This window comes from Haemaphysalis longicornis, unplaced genomic scaffold (assembly GCF_048455015.1).
Source record: "Haemaphysalis longicornis isolate Haplotype H1 unplaced genomic scaffold, Haemaphysalis longicornis Haplotype H1 scaffold_6, whole genome shotgun sequence".
Classification (NCBI taxonomy): domain Eukaryota; kingdom Metazoa; phylum Arthropoda; class Arachnida; order Ixodida; family Ixodidae; genus Haemaphysalis; species Haemaphysalis longicornis.
This window is the reverse complement of record NW_027526407.1, coordinates 110,383,277-110,401,648: the sequence shown is the minus strand read 5'-3', so window position 1 is coordinate 110,401,648 and position 18,372 is coordinate 110,383,277. Positions and strand designations below refer to the sequence as shown.

General features: G+C 42.7%; 1 long non-coding RNA gene across 1 annotated transcript; it reads right to left on the bottom strand.

Annotated features, from left to right (window-relative positions):
- Positions 1 to 405: 405 nt before the first annotated feature.
- Positions 406 to 18,061, bottom strand: LOC144141882 (uncharacterized). The gene is made up of 4 exons (XR_013316733.1): positions 17,705 to 18,061; positions 7,373 to 7,523; positions 2,615 to 2,743; positions 406 to 528 (listed from the first exon to the last, which is right to left on the bottom strand). It is a non-coding gene; the product is annotated as an uncharacterized LOC144141882 (long non-coding RNA).
- Between the last annotated feature and the right edge of the window lie 311 nt (positions 18,062 to 18,372).

The following is an 18,372-nucleotide window of genomic DNA, read 5'->3' as shown; positions in this document are numbered from 1 at the left end:
ACCTAGCAGATCATTTTATTGAAGGGCATGTCTCGAGGTGGTATGCACCCAGATTCACCATCTGTACTTTTGTGTTTTCGGTGACTTCGAAGCCACCCTAGATGTTAAAATGGAGTACCTCTCTTTCAAGTGCACGAGCCGGGATGTGGGCAATTTTCACGTGAGCAGCACACTTGGATCTTTTTAAGAACGACACCAAACAAGAAACTCTGTGTGTGTCGAGATTTCGGCATGTTTAAAATCTCAGGTTGTTGAACTTATCTCCTCGACCTTCAATATTGCGCCTCTTAAAACAAACCTGTAGCGACGGGCGTAAAATCTGGAATTTTCTGCGTTTTCAGTCAACACTCATCAACATTTTACTCGGTCTATATATAAACGGCACAATACAAATGCACTTGATAACAGGACTTTTATTGCAGAAAAATACAAAGATTGCTATAGCCATTGCCTATAGCTGGCGGCATGTTAGCGGCTCTCGCATGTGTAATGGCTGTCATGCTACACACACACGGCATTCTTGCATACCTGAAAAGCCATGTGAGAAGTAGGCTCGTCACAAAAAGATTTATTCTACATCAATTTTTAGTAAGACAATTTTCGTGAAGCCACGTTTACAACAGTTATGTGCAGTACGCATTTTTTTTCTTTTTGTCTTGTTAAGAAGGTGAATGTAAAAGCAACATGGTTGCTCGTCACAAAAGATGTATATTTTAAACCAGCCTCTAGCCAGTGTTCAAAATGATTTTAAAGCTCTATTCTATTTACGTTTCTCAGATATTTTTGACATCCTTTTAGAAAAGCTTTCAAAAAGCAGTGCTAAAGTGAAAGACCCCTAACTGCACTTTTGAAGGTCACGTTAGCGGTTGCGAGAAATTGAGGGCATGGGGTTATAAATAGAAGCAGCTGCGCAGAATCGAAGTTCGGAGAAAAGGCGATGGAGCACAGTGGGAGAGTTGAGGCACACTGTGCCGAAAACAAAATAAGAATAGAAAAAGGAAACGGCTACATTGTCACTGGAGAAGAAGAGGCAAACTTCAGCGGCTGTGCGGCCGTGAAAAAACAAAGCGGCTGTGAAAGAAACGGAGGGAAATAACAGCAAATCATTATTGGCTAAGTGTGCAAGCGCTTTAGCGTCGTGGAAGAAATGCAGGAGGATACTAAACATGGCTTTTGTGAACGTACTGCCCACGCCTTGTATACGTTGCCACATTGGCCAACAGCTTCACACCACTTTTAAATTGGAGGTAGCCCACAAGCCTTACTGCCGTGAGAAATGGGAGAGACTGGCAATGGTTTCGACGGTGCAAGATGCTTGAGCTGCTCCGACTGCCGCTCGTAGAAAATTCGCGTCTGTGTATGAAGCCGCAATAGCGATCTTCCAAACGGAAAATAAAAGTTCAGGAGAAACTTCAACTGCACACCATTCTTGGACAGTTGTGTGTGCGCATACATCTTTTCGCAACTGTGTGCTAGTGTCACTGTCGCTGGTTTCTGTAGTTAGCGTTGCATAGCTATGGAATTTCATTTCGTTAACATCCACATACGCTGAAAGATATTGAGCCTGGCCTAATACTTTCTCGAGACGGCGTGTAAAATATTGTGCTAATTTAAAATCATGCATCAATATTTGCGAAAATGTTACTTTTGTCTAATTTGACCTACAAGTTGTTCTAGCCCCCCAAACTACAAACTGACACAGCAAAATGTCTCGACTGTAAATACACATTCTGCAAATCAATAAAACATCAATATCATACACCAACCTTACTGATAATGCTGTCTGTGAATGAAAAGAATAAAATGGTATTTAGGAAGCAAGGTCGGCCGTTCCAGTAACAAATTGTTATGCCTTTTTTGTTACACTGTCCATGTCTCCTGTATTCTGCTGCAAGCTCCTCTTTCAAATATACAGGCACAACTTTTGTACGACGGCAGAAAAATTGAGGAAAGGGCTCTAATATACTCTAAATTGCTCACGCCGATTTTGGAAAGAAATATTGGCAATATTTTACCACCATGCTTATTGGTAGCCCTGTTCGAGGTTCAACCTGTTTTTTGAAAATCACCTATATGCAGTAAGGTGTACCAATAGAATTTTCTACTACTCTAAGGTTTCGAGTAAACCGCACATTTTATATTCGTAGCCGTACTGCTGTATTACAGGTGGGTGTCAAAAATTTAAATCGCAGTCTGTGCTGACGGAGCACACCTGCATGCACTGTAGACCATGATATTGACAATTACCAGTGCTTCGTACTACCAATAAAAGCTCATTTTTTAAGCCGACACCAGGTCTTACCAGAATTAAGAACAGAATCCTAAAAACTCACTTAAACTTCCACATACATTTTTAGAACAGGAATATTTTCTTCCACAGCCTTGGCTTCCTTCTTACCGGGAGGGCAGTACTTGTGCTCAAAAACAGCATAATATTGTAATTCACAATTTTTGCGTACAATTTTCTGTCCTACGAACTGTAGGAAAACTCCACCCTTTAGGTATATTGTGCAATCACATGCCTTATGTGCACACCTATATTTCATAAATACATTATGGCATTTCATGTATCTTCGCAATTCTGCTTTGTAAGCACTTCTTTTTTATGCTTTACCCGAGATAAGTTCTTTTCGTCGCATGGAGATCCGTCGAGAGCCAACTTGAGCTTATGTATCCCTGTGTCGTCTTCTGTCCCTTTGCTTAAGTAGCAGCTGATCCGGCAGTTTCGAAAGTCTTCAGTATTCTGTGCACAGTGATAGAAAACTCGGTATTATGAAGCATGTTTTAGAGTCCATGAATGTTTTTGTTGTTCCAAAATTGCTGCTTTTAAATAACCGAAATTTTAAAAAAATTTTTTTTTCAAGATGTTTGAGGCTTCATTATGGCTCGTGAATTCTTAGTATAAATATCCGGTAAATTGTCAAGGGGTGGAGAAGACATCCCACTTCCAGTGCACTCTTGCAGTCACGTGGAGGTATTGAGCTTGTGCCGGGGTTTAAGGCTCACTATTATAAAAAGAGCTGGTGCTTTATACCTCTTGAATGAAAAGATAAATTCATGAACTACTTTAGGTACGATGAATTAAGTATTATAGACTTTTGCGAAAGCGAGTGGGAGAATGTTAAAAAAGAAATCTTGAATGCAGTCCTGGTTGATGAAGTTGCGATGAGGGCAAATACGAGTAATGGTCGCGTAGCTGTTTAAAGGGTGCGGGCGACTGCACGCCGCTCGCGAATGACTACACTACGGCAAAAAAGCTTATTTTTGGAGAGGAGTACCCATGCATAAAACGCTCACGCAAATGCGATTGAGCCCGAAACAATATGTATATCTTTGGTCAACAGTACAAGTCCTACCTGACGCGCGACAGTTGCTTAGGCCTACCACTGGAAACATTTGCGCTGACAGTAGAGGAATCTCACGAACTGGTGGTACACACGATTCTTTGTCGTTATCACACTTAGGTTTGCTCTGTCGTATTTGTTGCTCAGGAAAAACGCTAGTACCAAGAACGCGTCGAAGGATGTTTTGCCTACCTAGTTATCTTAGCACGTGTATAAGCATATATCTCAATTTTGTAGGTTAAGCAAAACAACACAATACAAATAAACAACACAACACAACATTAAAAAACTGAATACTATGCTGCAATTCCGAGTGTATGTAAAACGAATTTACAATGCACTGCAATAATGTTCACCAAATAAGCAAGTAATCTTGCTCTGGATTAGTTCATGAAACCGCCATTTTAGCAGCGAACGTTAAAAAATTGTATCTAGGGTGAAATTCCGTCCTGAAAATTAGTAATTTGCAAATAGCTATTGTAATTGCTTGTCCACCGGTTACGGTTCGAAAGTTTTTCCGAAAGTGCAAACATTGTAGCTTCCTTCACAAAAACAACTTGCGAAACAATGCGGGTTATAGCATATTTTTCTTCGCCCTGAGCTTCGTCGGTGTCCCGTACTCACTGTATGTCAAGTGTTTGCAAAAATAGCTAATAAAGTAGAAAACTAAATGTGCCATTGTGACCAACCCTATAGCGGATAATTGATTTTTAGTGTGAACATCGAGCAATACACAGCCCGATATTTATAAACGTATTTTGTTTATGTGTTTTTTATTTCGTATAATCATTTAGGTATAACTACATTTTTAATTACTCCAAGTTATTTACAGTCACCCCTGTAAATTTGCCAACATTACGCCTACTTCTTATTTGTATTGTTTTTCTTGGCATCTACATAAATGGCCGCCACCATTTCCGTTTTAAGATCCAAAATCAGATTGTCGAATACACTGTAATGTCTTGGAAAGGTGTTGTATGTACTAGGATAAAAGAATAAATAGGACGCAAACAAAAGAAAGTAAACACACGCACAGATATATATATATATATGTAGTTTTTATACCCCAATGGCTTTTGCATATGATTATAGCCGCTGGCTTGGAAGAAAAGCAGTATATATTATCTGTATCCGGAAATGTATATATATATATATATATATATATAAATATATATATATATATATATATACATTTCCGGATACAGATAATATATACTGCTTTTCTTCCAAGCCAGCGGCTATAATCATATGCAAAAGCCATTGGGGTATAAAAACTGGCAAAAGCGGCAATGATGTGAGTACGCGAGGCATGCCGGCTGCTTTTCCTCTGCTTGTTTACTTAGCTTCAGGTACTCTTCAAATAAACGAAGGCAAGGTTTGGTCAAAAGGTATGCTGCTTCGAGACGGCAAAGCATGCTGCCGCAAGTTTCTTTAATTACGTTTGATGCGAACAGCAAATATTTATGAAAAGCTGCCGTTTGGAAAAAGTTTGCCTCCACAAGTTGGAGTCCGTTAAGCTTATTGAGTAGATTCATTGATAAAATGTTCTGTTCCAACGCGTCAGCAAGATCTGCGCTCAGTAACCATTCTGCATTGTTCACATTCTTGGTAGGTTGGACATGCACATGGGCATTTCATAAGGTTGGTCACATCAAACAACGGCCTGTAAGCATCTCAGCGTGAAGGAAAACATAAAAAAACGAAAGCACTGTGTGAATATCGAAAAATTAGGAGCTATTTTACCCTGCAGAACAGATGCGTTATAGCTAAGCTGTACCACATAAAAAATCTTGTAGAAGAACATATCAATCTAGACGTATTTGTTATTGTTCTCACATCTTTGTGACAGCTATGAATACAAATATTAATTATGTTTGGCCTATTGAAAGATTCCGGGCGAAAACGTCTCTTTTTTGTATCGTTGTTGAGTGCAGAATAAACTACGATTGTTGTGCACTGAAAATTACCCTTTTCACAGCGAACTATTGTTTATCTTGTTTTTAAATGTCTACATTATATTTTTCAACAATTATCTTTGGCATTGTGATTATAGTAACTTCTCGCCTATTGCGTTGCGATCAGGTTGTGGATATCAGATTAAGCTTTGCAGGGAGATGCTTACCCAGTGAACATTATATCTCAATGTACACATATTCAAGGTGCAGTGAATTTTTTCTGAGGAAACATTTTCTTGGGTGAAAACTATTGCATTGCAGAATGAACTAAATGAAGCAAATCTCTAGTTTCTTGAAGATGTGCTCAATGCAGTTGCCTAACACTACCACCAAAACTGAACTAGCGGACCGATGATGTGGCCACTTGTTGCAGAATATCCCATTACCCTGATTCTTTTTGGTGTTCTTGGCAGATCTTCATGAATCCGGACTTGTTGCAAGTGTCCCATTCATAAGACGCAGAGTAGTACATTTTAAATATACAATCATCAGTGGCTATCACCATTATGTTTCGGTCTTATTTTCGGGGCCACACCTTTTGCCATTTTGGCCAATCATAGCTTATCTTTGCTACAGTATTTCGACACAATACAAAAGCAATAATACACAAGGAAATTTTTTTACTGCCCTGACAAAAAATCTGTTATATTGACTTAGATGTCCGCAATACAGCGTTACAATTAAATGAATAGGAATTTCTTTCAGGTTTAGTTTACGTGCGCATAGAAAAGAATGCTAAAAGATTTCAAAAACAGCACTTAAGAATGTGCCGATATTCCCGTACAGGTAAATGGCTGCCGAATTTGGAGGGCACACTTCAGGGCGATCTACAAATACGGTCGGTTAAAGGCACTTAGTGTGCAGAGTCACTCGTAAACAAGCTGGGCGGATCACATATACACGATGTACATTTTCACTTATCAAAATTACGTGGTTTAAAACGCTCTCACGAGGTGAGTCGCAGAAGATATCACGTAAACTATTTAGCTATAAAACTCCCCAAAATTTTATCACTGTCCTCTCTTGCACGTGAACACAAAATCATATTACACAACAAAGAAAAGGAGTTGTAATAAATTTGTGTCGTAATGGGCTAATAAGGCTGTTACCCAATTAGAGCTTGTATTGTCATTGTCACTATCTGGGAGGTGGGGCAACAGAGAATTTGCATCTAAAGGTTTCGGTCATATAGTGTAGTGGGCGCCGCAATGAAAAAATTGGGAGTAGTATAATAAAACGTGGGGATGTTAGCTCGTTTAGTTTGTTTGTAGAGTACAGCTGTCTCGAAACTTGGTGGACACTGTGTAGACTGACAGGGACGGAGCGCCTATTTTATAGTCGAGGATCCGTCCGGGGTGGCTGAATTCATGAATATTTGCTACCACTGGAAAGGGGAGAGCAACCACGTTGTGATAATGACACCGTTCGGTTTGTAGTTTGTTTCAGATATCCAAATCACCTTTTCTGTTTTCTGATTTCTTAATCATACTTTAGGTCTTCTGTTTAGATGAAACACCCCTGCGGTGGTGTATTGTATTTCCTAGCATGTTTTAGAGGATAGTACGCTTGAACATTCCTAAACTGAAGTGAATAAGAATATTGAAAGCTGATTAGAAATAATAGATTCGAAAGCGAGAAAAAAGAACGCATTAGGTGCAGTGCGTCACGTCGTGCTATCGACTTTTTAGAGTTTCCGTTGGTCACTGGGCACCAGCTCTCGATATTCATGCTTGCGGGATCGAGTGAAAAAGCTCTACGAATGTGTCTCGCGTTGCAAGACGCGTACTGAAATGAAAAAGCACAGACTGAATACAGCTTAACTGCCCAAAAGAAAACTCTGCTTACCATCTTTGTCCCCTCATTGCATATTTGTTAAATTGTTTATTTCTATTCCTGCTGTAGAAGTGTATATTCATGATACAAATAATGTTTAGCCAAAATTTATGCAATGCCTAAAACTACTAACAGCCTAATGTAGTGCATTTACCAGGCTTTCAAAATACCATGTACACTGTTGGGCATCCTTACTTTACATTTTAAATTAAAAAAATATTCCCCTGGAGTCGCACTCACCTTTATGTAAGTGGCGTTGCTGAAATTTTTGAAGTTCTGTTTGCAAAAGGTTTCTCCGTCCATCGTATCTCCGGGCAACTTGAAGCTTTCATCTGGCACCGAAACAACACGTGTTGGTTTCTCTGTTAGCAGGCAACTTGCATTTGGCTTTCTATATAGATATGAATGAAAAATCGATAAGGTAAATATATAGCAATCTGCGTGAGATTTTATTTACTTTGAAAACAGAACCTTTAATTTTTAGGGTTACAAAAACCTTGATGCCTTCTTTTGGCCCCTGTAATCACTATTTTTCTGCTTCAAATAAAACGAATATAACTCTAAAACTGTATTAAACCATATCACCACGGCTATAAAACTTTGTTTTTTTAATTCAAATTCACGTTAGACGTTGTTATCCCAGAAGAAAATATATGAAAAATCGGTGCTTTCTTTCTAAAATGGCAATTTTTTCTCCCTCATTAACAGCTTTTTCTTCGAAGGCAGTATCTTATAGAGTATTGGACATTTAGGTGTAATTAACAAAAACAATCTTATGGAAAAGCTTTTCTCTCGGATTGCATTTTCTAACACAGGAGACTGAAAGATTTTAAGTGCGAATGCACTTCTTAAGCGAGCCTGAATCGTCCGCCGCCGTAGTCCGCATAGCAACAGCTGCGGGTGCGCGCGCTCCTCGTCTAACCTAGCAACGGGGGGAGATGGGCGCGCGCTGCCTGGCCGCTGACATGGCACATACCCACGTGGAGGATCGGCCAGGAATCGGGCGTGAGAAGGGCTAATGCACCCGCTTAACGGAGTACTGACACGAAATTTCAAAGCTGAGGTCCGCTCTAGCAATCAAGTACAACGACAACAAAAATAGGTGTCGGTGAATAAATGCATCTTTCTTTCTTTGTAGTTGTGTGTGTGTGTGTGATCTCTTTCGCGAACATTACCGAACCGCGCAAATTCAACTCGTGCATTCGCACTTTCACATTCTTCCCAACGGGGAAATGCGGGGAATTTTTTTATCATTCGTTTTTTTAATTTAGCACAATAGGACAAGCGGCATATTCTCAAAAAGTAAGTTTTTGTACGAATAACACAGTTTTTTGTTACCAGCTGAGCTTACTATCAAAATAAACACAATACGTGGCGTATTGATCCACAGAGCTGAAAAGGTGGTGCTGTCAGTGGCCTCGGTGAGGAGCTAAGAATGGTATTTTTATGGTAAGGCTAAATTAAGGTAAAGCTACCACGCCCAAGCGGCGGTAACAAAAATACTTTAACATTATTACCACAGAAAGTGGAGCGAAAAATAGCCCCCCCGGTAGCATAGTGGTCATCGCAACAGACCGGTATTCTGGAGGTCGTCTTTCGGATCCCACCTGGCGGGCATGTTTTCTCCACTTTCTTTCTTTTTTTCGCAATTCTTTATCCGTTTCAATGACCTACCCTATCCTCCCCTTTGCTTTCCGAGGTTTTCTTGACTGCCAACTCTTATTTCTGAGTTATTTTTATCTAGCGCCTCATTTCCTATTCTGATTCGCTATATATATATATATATATATATATATATATATATATATATATATATATATATATATATATATATATATATATATATATATACATTTGGGAATGACGGGTTGGTTGAGGCAATACAGAAATAAAGGCCAGCCTTCTCTATCATCAGTAGAGATATAGGGGAATGCTTTTGCATTTTTGTTTACTACGGTTATTGAAGTTAAATGCTTAAACTTACGTAACAAGAAAAGAAAACAAAAAAAAACGCATGGCTAGAGTGCGACCGAACCCACACCTTCCATCGGAAGGCAAGGGTTTAATTCCGCATCTACTTAACCCTAGTAATAAACTGTCGCGAGGGGAGCACAACGCTGGCGTAAATGGTGCAACCAAATAATTTCGTCACCACCCTATTGAGGGCCGGGGATAGTTGACGGGCATCTCAGCAATCCTAAATATATGCCCTCCCCTAAAGTGGGGAGGGTAGACGCGGGCTTGATTTCCGGAAGCGGTGTCCGCTGTCCTTGTGGAGGCCAAAAGCAAACACCCCCCGTGTACGAGATTTCGGCACTAGCTAAAGACACCCAAGTGGCGAAAACTAATTCGGTGCCCTCGACTGCGGCACGCCAAAGGCGCATGCCTTGCGTCGGCTAGTTAAACCCTACGATCAATCAATCAGTCAAGGAGGCCGCCTCAAAATAGCACCAACGGTAGTGCCCCGCACGTGGCCAGAAAACGAGGAGGGAATATGTGACGAAAACTCTGTGAACAACGGCCAGTGCCGGAAAAAATGTAGTCCGCTGCCGATCTGGCAGAATCAGACAGTTCGTCAGCGGTGGAGTAGCGGCAAGACGCAAAACGACGCAACCAATCACGTATTCAGATTTCCCCTCCATGGCGTACAGCGTGTACAGCACGCCGAAGATGGCCGCTTTGAAATGGTTTGATAGACAAGCGCTTTTCCCGCGCCTTCTGGAGCTAAAAAGACGGATTGTACATCTAACGTTTGTTGAGGAAAATGGTGCTGGAAGAGGTGACGTCCGCGCTTCTCTGGTAGCTTAAGCCGCAACCTCAACAGGGCCACCACAAAACAAGTACTATGCTTGGGCCGCCGTTATAGGCATGTACGATAGCTTTTATTAAGTTAAATGACAGCGAACTGGCTGCATAACTCGTATTAGCAGCAACATGGTCCTAGACTGCAGGATCGGCTTATGTCGAATAGATGATATCCTTCCGAGGTCTTCCCAAATACAGCAAAATACTAGAAGGTAACCGCCGTATCTATTCAGAACCGGGTTTGACAAACTCTGCTTGGCCTCATTGCGCCATCTCTCGAGATGGAATGGAGGAAGAACGCCGGTTGAATGTTCTTGGAATATCCTCTGGTAAGTTTGTTTTTTACCTGCCGCTAATGCTTCTGGAAACTGAAAACACATATTTAGACGTGGAAGCGCCCCGACTCAAGCAGAATCGTCAATTGACGTACAACCCAAATGGAAACATTCTGCACTAGACCTGTTTACTGAACGCCGCCGTTGATTCTAGGCGTGGAAGTTCAGTTACCCCTGTGGGAGCAACGCAGCGGCGGTGCGGTGAAGGACGCCGTGTTTTCGCCCCATGTAGTTAAGCCCGACGAACATACAGCGTCCTGCCATGGGGGATTTTCCGCTGCGCGAATTTCATCGTTATAGTTCGCTTCGTGATAGCTCGCCTCTATGCTGTGGTTATGCGTTCGATTTCCCCTTCTGGAAAAACGGTGGATTTATTCGATTCATATATTTTTGACTTATCTCTCTTGATATTCAAAAATGGCCACCATAACTCAATTGTCAGCATAAAGAAAAACACTGTAAGCACTCTATATAACAATGGCAATAAGGGCGTCAACTTTGACATATGCTCGTTCGTACGTCTCTATTCTACAAAATGCATTATGATGGTTCTGGCAGCTGGAGTCCAAAATACCATTGACAATCCCGTCTCTCGACCACATCTTTTGGGGCGTATGCTGGAGAAACACGTTCTACGTCTCCCGCGACGGTCTGAGTGCGGTGCTAGTTGACCGGCCTCTGAGCAGTTCCATACGTAAACCCCCGTTATAAAGTGGGGAGGGGAGACGTCACGGAATTACAAAAATGGTAATGCACCGCACGCGTCATGCGGAGGCTGGGGGTCGATTCCTTCCTCCGGACAAATGCCGGATTTTTTCTCGACTTGTCACTTATTTATCCAGTTATCACAAAAATATCAATCATACCACATTTGGCACTGTCCAAAAAACCCTATAAAAATCAAATGGCGCTGGCAATAAGTAATGCAACTTAAAATATATATATATATATATATATATATATATATATATATATATATACACAAGGTAGAAGTACGCTCTTCGGAGTCTTTATTTCCAACGTTTCGACCTGAGACAGGTCTTCCTCAGGTCGAAACGTTGGAAATAAAGACTCAGAAGAGCGTACTTCTACTTTGTGCGTATTCCTGCAGCAACTAAGGACTCCACTTCACGAATATATATATATATATATATATATATATATATATATATAGTAAGAAAATGAGGGGCTCGTTGAGAAAATACAGAATAATAGGTCAGCAGTCTACAACGCCAAAGGAGGCATAGGGGTGTGGTTAGGCTCTTTTCTTTTTCACTACGGTTAATTAAGTAAACATTTTTTTTAATTATACAGAAGAAAGAAAGAAACAAAGAAAGAAAAACACGCGCCCAGAGTGGGGACCGAACCCACGCCTTTCGATTACATGTCGAATGCCTTACAAATTCGGCTATCTGGACGACTGTGTTCTCCTTCACTTTCTGAGCTATTTATATTTACTAGAAGTGTATCTGACGCTTGAAGGTGGTAGCCAGCGCCACTCTGACTACACGGCGAGAAGGGGACCTTCTTTTCAACCCCCGGGGCGTGACTCGAACGTCTACAGCCTGTCATGAGCGGCTTACTGGCGGGAAGCCCTCTTATGCTACCTAGGCACCAAGGCTGCCAGAACCGAGACCCTCGCTAGGCTTTCGCAGAATAATACAGTAAGGTAATGAGGGGCTCGTTGAGAAAATACAGAATAATAGGTCAGCAGTCTACAACGCCAAAGGAGGCATAGGGGTGTGGTTAGGCTCTTTTCTTCTTCACTACGGTTAATTAAGTAAACATTTTTTTTAATTATACAGAAGAAAGAAAGAAACAAAGAAAGAAAAACACGCGCCCAGAGTGGGGACCGAACCCACGCCTTTCGATTACAGGTCGAATGCCCCGTGTAGTCAGAGTGGCGCGTGCCACCACCGTCAAGCGTCACATACACTTCTAGTAAATATAAATAGCCCAGAAAGTGAAGGAGAACACAGTCGCCCAGATAGCCGAATTGGTAAGGTATTCGACATGTAATCGAAAGGCGTGGGTTCGGCCCCCACTCTGGCCGCGTGTTTTTCTTTCTTTGTTTCTTTCTTTCTTCTGTATAATTAAAAAAAAATGTTTACCTAATTAACCGTAGTTAAAAAGAAAAGAGCCTAACCACACCCCTATGCCTCCTTTGGCGTTGTAGACTGCTGACCTATTATTCTATATATATATATATATATATATATACATATATCTATATATATATATACATATATCTATATATATACTGTCACGCAATCGACAGTCACACCACAATCGCGCAAGAGCTCGATGCCCAAAATTACGTCATGGGTTGACTTGGCAAGAATTGCGAATTCCACTTTGAACGTCCGTCCTCCAATAGCAACATTGACGGTACACACACCAAGAAGGTGCAGCGGCTCCTCACCGACTCCACGAAACGAGGTTCCCTTGTCCCATTTGAAGATCACTTTACGTCCCTGGCGATCTTTAAAAGCATTACTCATAATTGAAACCGTTGCACCAGTGTCAACTAAAGCCACTGTAGAAACACCGTCCACGAGCACTTGCACTTTGTTTGCCACCATAAATACTGGCAGAGGTTGTTTATCTATCGAAAGCTGTCCGGCGACCTCACCTCCATCGGTCGCGCCGGCTAGTTTCCCGGTGAAGGGGATGCGAAGGGGGGGCGACAGGAGAACTTTCTGTTAGCAGCTTACGGTTCCCTGCACTCGATGATGGGCCACATACCCATGAAAATATTGGTACTTTGCGTGTTTCTGAGGACACCGCTATACCTGCGTGGTCTCTGGCGGTCGTACCAGTGAATGCTATGAGACCGGTATATTTGACGCTATAGTGGAACCGCTCTTCCCGAACTGTGCAAAGAAAGACCTTTTGGTGCTTCATTGTGTTGTATCTGTTGAACGAGGACATAGCTATTTGTGCGCTCTCAACTGTTCTTCACAGAGCGTGGTGTTAGCGCAGGATATGAAGCTGGCCGAGTACGAGACAAACGACCACATTTCAGTCGCCGCTTTGTGTGCTGATGAGGGTGCTCCTGCTGACATTTTACCGAAATCGAAGCTTCTCGGCATGGTCAATAAGTCGCTCTCCTCGGATGAACGAAACGCGTTGGTCGACATCCTTTCTCCACATGCCTCTGTCTTCGACTTCTCAGCGGATGTTCCTCAGGCGACACTTCCAGCCACCAGAACTCGACACACTGTAGATACCGGATCGGCGCACCCCGTTCGGCAGAAACCTTACAGGGTGGCTCGATCTGAGCGGAAGATAATCTCTCAGCAAGTTAAGGAGATGTTACAAAAAGGTGTCATACGCAAGTCGGCCAGCCCATGGGCAGCGCCTGTGATCCTCGTACAAAAAAAAGATGGTACCTAGAGGTTTTGTGTGGACTACCGACGTTTGAACGCCATCACGAAAAAAGAGGTCTATCCGCTGCCCAGAATTGATGATGTCATTGATTTCCTGCTCTATGCATCTTATTTCTCGTGAATAGATTTAAAACCCAGCTATTGGGAGATCCCCATGGACCCAAAAAACAGAGAAAAAACAGCCTTCGTCACTCCGGACGGTCTTTTTGAGTTTAATGTGATGCCATTTGGCCTCTGCAGCGCGCCAGCAACATTCGAACGGTTTGTGGACACAATTCTGCGCGATATGAAATGGGACATATGTCTGTGCTACCTCGACGACATAGTCGTCGTCGGACGAACACGACTCGAGACAGTCCTCGGCTACCTAAAAGGTGCCGGATTAGTGTTGAACTCCAAGAAATGTCGTTTTGGTAAGCGTCAAACGCTGGTTGTGGGACACCTTGTTGATAAGGATGGCGTGAGACCTGACCCTCAAAAGATCGCCGCTGTTGAGAGATTTAAGCCACCAGAATCAGTGCGAGAGCTCCGCAGCTTCTTGGGGCTTTGTTCCTACTTCCGTCGTTTTGTGCCCCGCTTTGCAGACTTGGCGTTTCCCCTCACTAGCCTCTTGCACAAAGACACTGCCTTTACCTGGACCACCCAGTGTGAAGCTTCATTTTCCGACCTTAAATATCTCCTCATGTCGGGCCCTATCCTTCGCCACTTTGACCCTGGCGCTCCCACCGAAATACATGCGGACGCTAGTGGTGTTGGACTTGGTGCAGTGCTCATACAGCGGCATAGCAGTGCTGAGCATGTGATCGCTTACGCCAGTCGCTGCCTCTGCAAAGCTGAGCGCAAATACACAGTTACCGAGCAAGAATGCCTGGCCGTCATCTTCGCGATCAGCAAATTTCGTTCGTACGTGTACGGCCGTCCCTTTACAGTCATCACCGACCACCACGCGCTGTGCTGGTTGACTGGCCTCCGTGACCCTAACGGCCGACTAGCAAGGTTGGCCTTAAAGCTCCAAGAGTACGACTTTGTTATTGCCTACAAGAGTGGACGTCGGCACACAGACGCTGATTGTCTTTCCCGGCTGCCAAATGCGTGCACTGATCGGGAGGAAGACCATTTCGAGGACTGTCTGGCAGCTGTAGACACAGAATTCCCCGATGTTGCTACCTTCCGTTCAGAACAGCAGAAAGACCCAAGCATCGAGCACCTCTTTGCTGCTGCGGCTGATCCTACGGCTCCCCGGCGCTACTCATAGCATGACGGGCTACTCTACAAGGTTAACTACATGTCTTGGGGAGCACGTTTTCTTTTTGTCGTGCCAAAACCATTGCGCGCTTCAGTTCTACGCGATGTTACTGCCGGTCACACGGGTTACATAAGAACTTTACACCGTACCAAAGAAAGATTCTTCTGGCCGAAAATGCGCCGTGAAGTAAACAATATGTGTCGAGTTGCCTCCCATGTCAGCACTACAAGCGCCCTACGAGCATTCCATCTGGCCTACTTCAGCCTATAATGCCTTCTTGTTTCCCCTTTGACCAAGTCGGCATCGATTTAATCGGTCCGTTTCCACGCTCTTCGACCGGTAATCGCTACATCATTGTCCGCGTTGACCACCTGACGCGTTACGTCGAAACTGCGGCGGTAGCAGCTGCGAAGGCAGACATCGTTTGGACATTCCTGCTCCGGTTCGTCACCCTTAGGCATGGTGCTCCCAGCGTGATTATCAGCGACCGCGGACGTCAGTTCGTCGCTGATGTTGTCGAAGACTTGCTGCGCCTTTGTTCGACTCCCTTTCGTCACTCGACACCCTACCATCCCCAGACAAAAGGCTTGACCGAGCGTACCAACAGGACTCTCACCGACATGATTGTGATGTATGTTGACTCTCTCCACAAAAACTGGAATGAGGTTTTGCCATTCCTCACATAAGCGATAACACGGCCCAACATGAGACCATTGGCTACAGCCCGTTCTATTTGCTCTACACCCGTACACCTCCTAATACCCTGAATACAATATTGCCATTTTCTTTAGGTCACGACACATCCGTTTCGCGCACACTGTATCTCGCTGAAGAAGCTCGTCACCTCGCTCGTTTCCGAACCCTGGCCTCCCAGCGCCGTTCAAAGCGCCTTTACGACAGTCGGCAAAGTGTGGTTTCGTACGATAAAGGCGACGTGGTGTTGTTGTGGACGCCTGTACGGAAACAGGGACTGAACAGCAAGTTCTTGTCTCATTACACGGCACCATACGTTGTCGTCGATCGGTTGAGCGATGTCACCTACGTTATCTCTCGCGTAACGACCCCTGGACGGAGAAGCTGCAAAACTGAACTCGCCCACGTCGCCCGGTTGAAGACATTCCACCCTCGCCTGTGACTTCCTTGTGCCTCACCTGGCGGGCTTCCGCAGCGAAGGGGGAAATGTCACGCCCGACACTGTAGAGCGTTAAACTATTCGCGACGAATCCCCAAGCTTGGTATGCGTCAGGGGTGGAGCAGACGAGGAAGTGGACGACGAACCGCACTCGTACTGACCGCAGGATCGGTGGCCGCCTGCTTCAGCGCTCTTATTCCTATTTACGGCTGCAAATAAACCATATGCACCGTAACAATATATATATATATATATATATATATATATATATATATATATATATATATATATATATATACAGTGTGATCAAAACTAGGTTGACCTGGTTTTTTAAAAGTAGTGGCCTAGATTTACGTAATGAACACCTCTACACTGAAGTTTTGCGGCCAGGTGGAGACAGAAATAGGTGGCAATTGATGATGTCACTGTCTTGATTAACTAAAATAAATATTTAATTCTTTATTTGCTACAGTAAGCAGGCATGTTTGTAATAAATTGGACGCAATCTTGTTTTTACACAGCTTCATTTCGCAGAATTCCAGTTAATTAGTAGTAAGAGATATCGAACTGCGAAGTTTAATTGCCGTTCGCGTGATTACGCATTCTATACATTGAAAACCGGCGACAAGCTCCTCCCTTTTCTTGTGTGTTTTGATAGCGGCTCCGAGTACTGCAGATTGCGTTAACGACAGTCACGACTGAAAGGGTGCCAGTTATCACTTTTTGCTATGCTCCCATGCCGCTGTCGGGCAAAACACTGTAAGCAATAGGTACGTCACAAAAACGAGGAACTTTGCCCCCGTCTTCAGTGTCTTGCATACGTAATCAGACGAACAGCAATTAAACTTCACAGTTGGATATCTCGAAGTACGGATACGCTAAAAAAATTGTGCAAAAAAAATTGCGTTCAAACAGACGCCTGCTTACTGCAGCCGCGAAACAGTAATTAATAAATTTTAGTTAATTAAGGAACCCCCATCAATATTTACTACATAATTCAGTGTCCCCTGGGCGCATAATCTCACTGTAGAGGTGGTATTCACGTAAATGGAAGCCCCTAATTTTTAAAATCCTGTTGACTTAACTTTGATAACCATGTGTATATATAGAATATACAAAAGCGCTACACATTGTGATGGCCGTATTGTAACTACATTTGTGCAGCAGATAATTCATTTTGTGGTTCCTTTTCTTAATCTTTCCCCGACAAAGGCAGAATGTTTCGGTGAACAAGTGTTACATGGTATGTTTTTCGTTTTAAAGGAATCTTTTAGTAGACATCGTGTTGCCATATTTGTCACGGTGAAAATACATATAAAACAGAGAAAAGTACGAAAATTCACAGAACCTACCGGATTCCACGTGCCAAGAATCGACCTAAATTAGTTGCTAACACAAACATTTTTGCATTCACCCAACCGTAGTTTACACGAATCTACGTTAAAAGTTACCGCAGCACCAATTCTGATTACAGCAAAATTAAGATGTAAAGTGAAAGCGAGGCTATATTTACGAAAATTTCCTTCTTTTGGTATGACAGAAGGTTCCTTAACGCTCCACGCACAACGCCCAGCACACAAGCTAATTCTCACATCCTGCCATATATACTTTTTTTATGCATGCAGCATTTGTTACCACATAGGTGAGTATTCTTTCATTGCTTACTTGAGGAAAGACGCAATTGCTTTAATACTACAAGGAGAGAAAATCTCCTTTGTTTTAGGTTGGGCCGTCATTACAAATCCGTCTTTTTTGGAGCAGTTTTCGGAAGGTGCCACGCCATCATGTTCTGCTCCTAAGCTTTGGAAAGAAAGACAAATTGAAATTTGGCGCACGTAATTTCGAAAAGAATACTTTTTAAAATACTCAACTTTCACGTAATGATTGCACTTACAATAAAATCAAAAGTTACAGCTTCAGCCAGAGTACACAATGTTCTCCCTTCCAGATATGCGTAAAGACTGTATAATTAGTGTTTTGAGGAGTATAAAAAGGTGTACTTATGCTACAAACAAGAATGCAAGGTAAGTAAATTGCACACTCATAAGTAAGTTTTACATACAATGCTTTACACTTGCCGTTGCATAACTCTCGTGTTGTTTTAAGGGGAAAGCTCATACCGTCTACTAAATATATGATCACACACGCCCTAAAAACGCGTAAAAAACAGTACATTTTAGGCTTTGTAATTACCTATTTGGAACATTGCATCGTAGAAAAGTTGAATAAAAAACGCAGTTTTTCATTTTTTCACTTACATGGCTACCGAGATCTAAATATCATTTTCGCCCTGAATATCCAGTAACAATAGAAAGTTGATGAAGTTATATGTG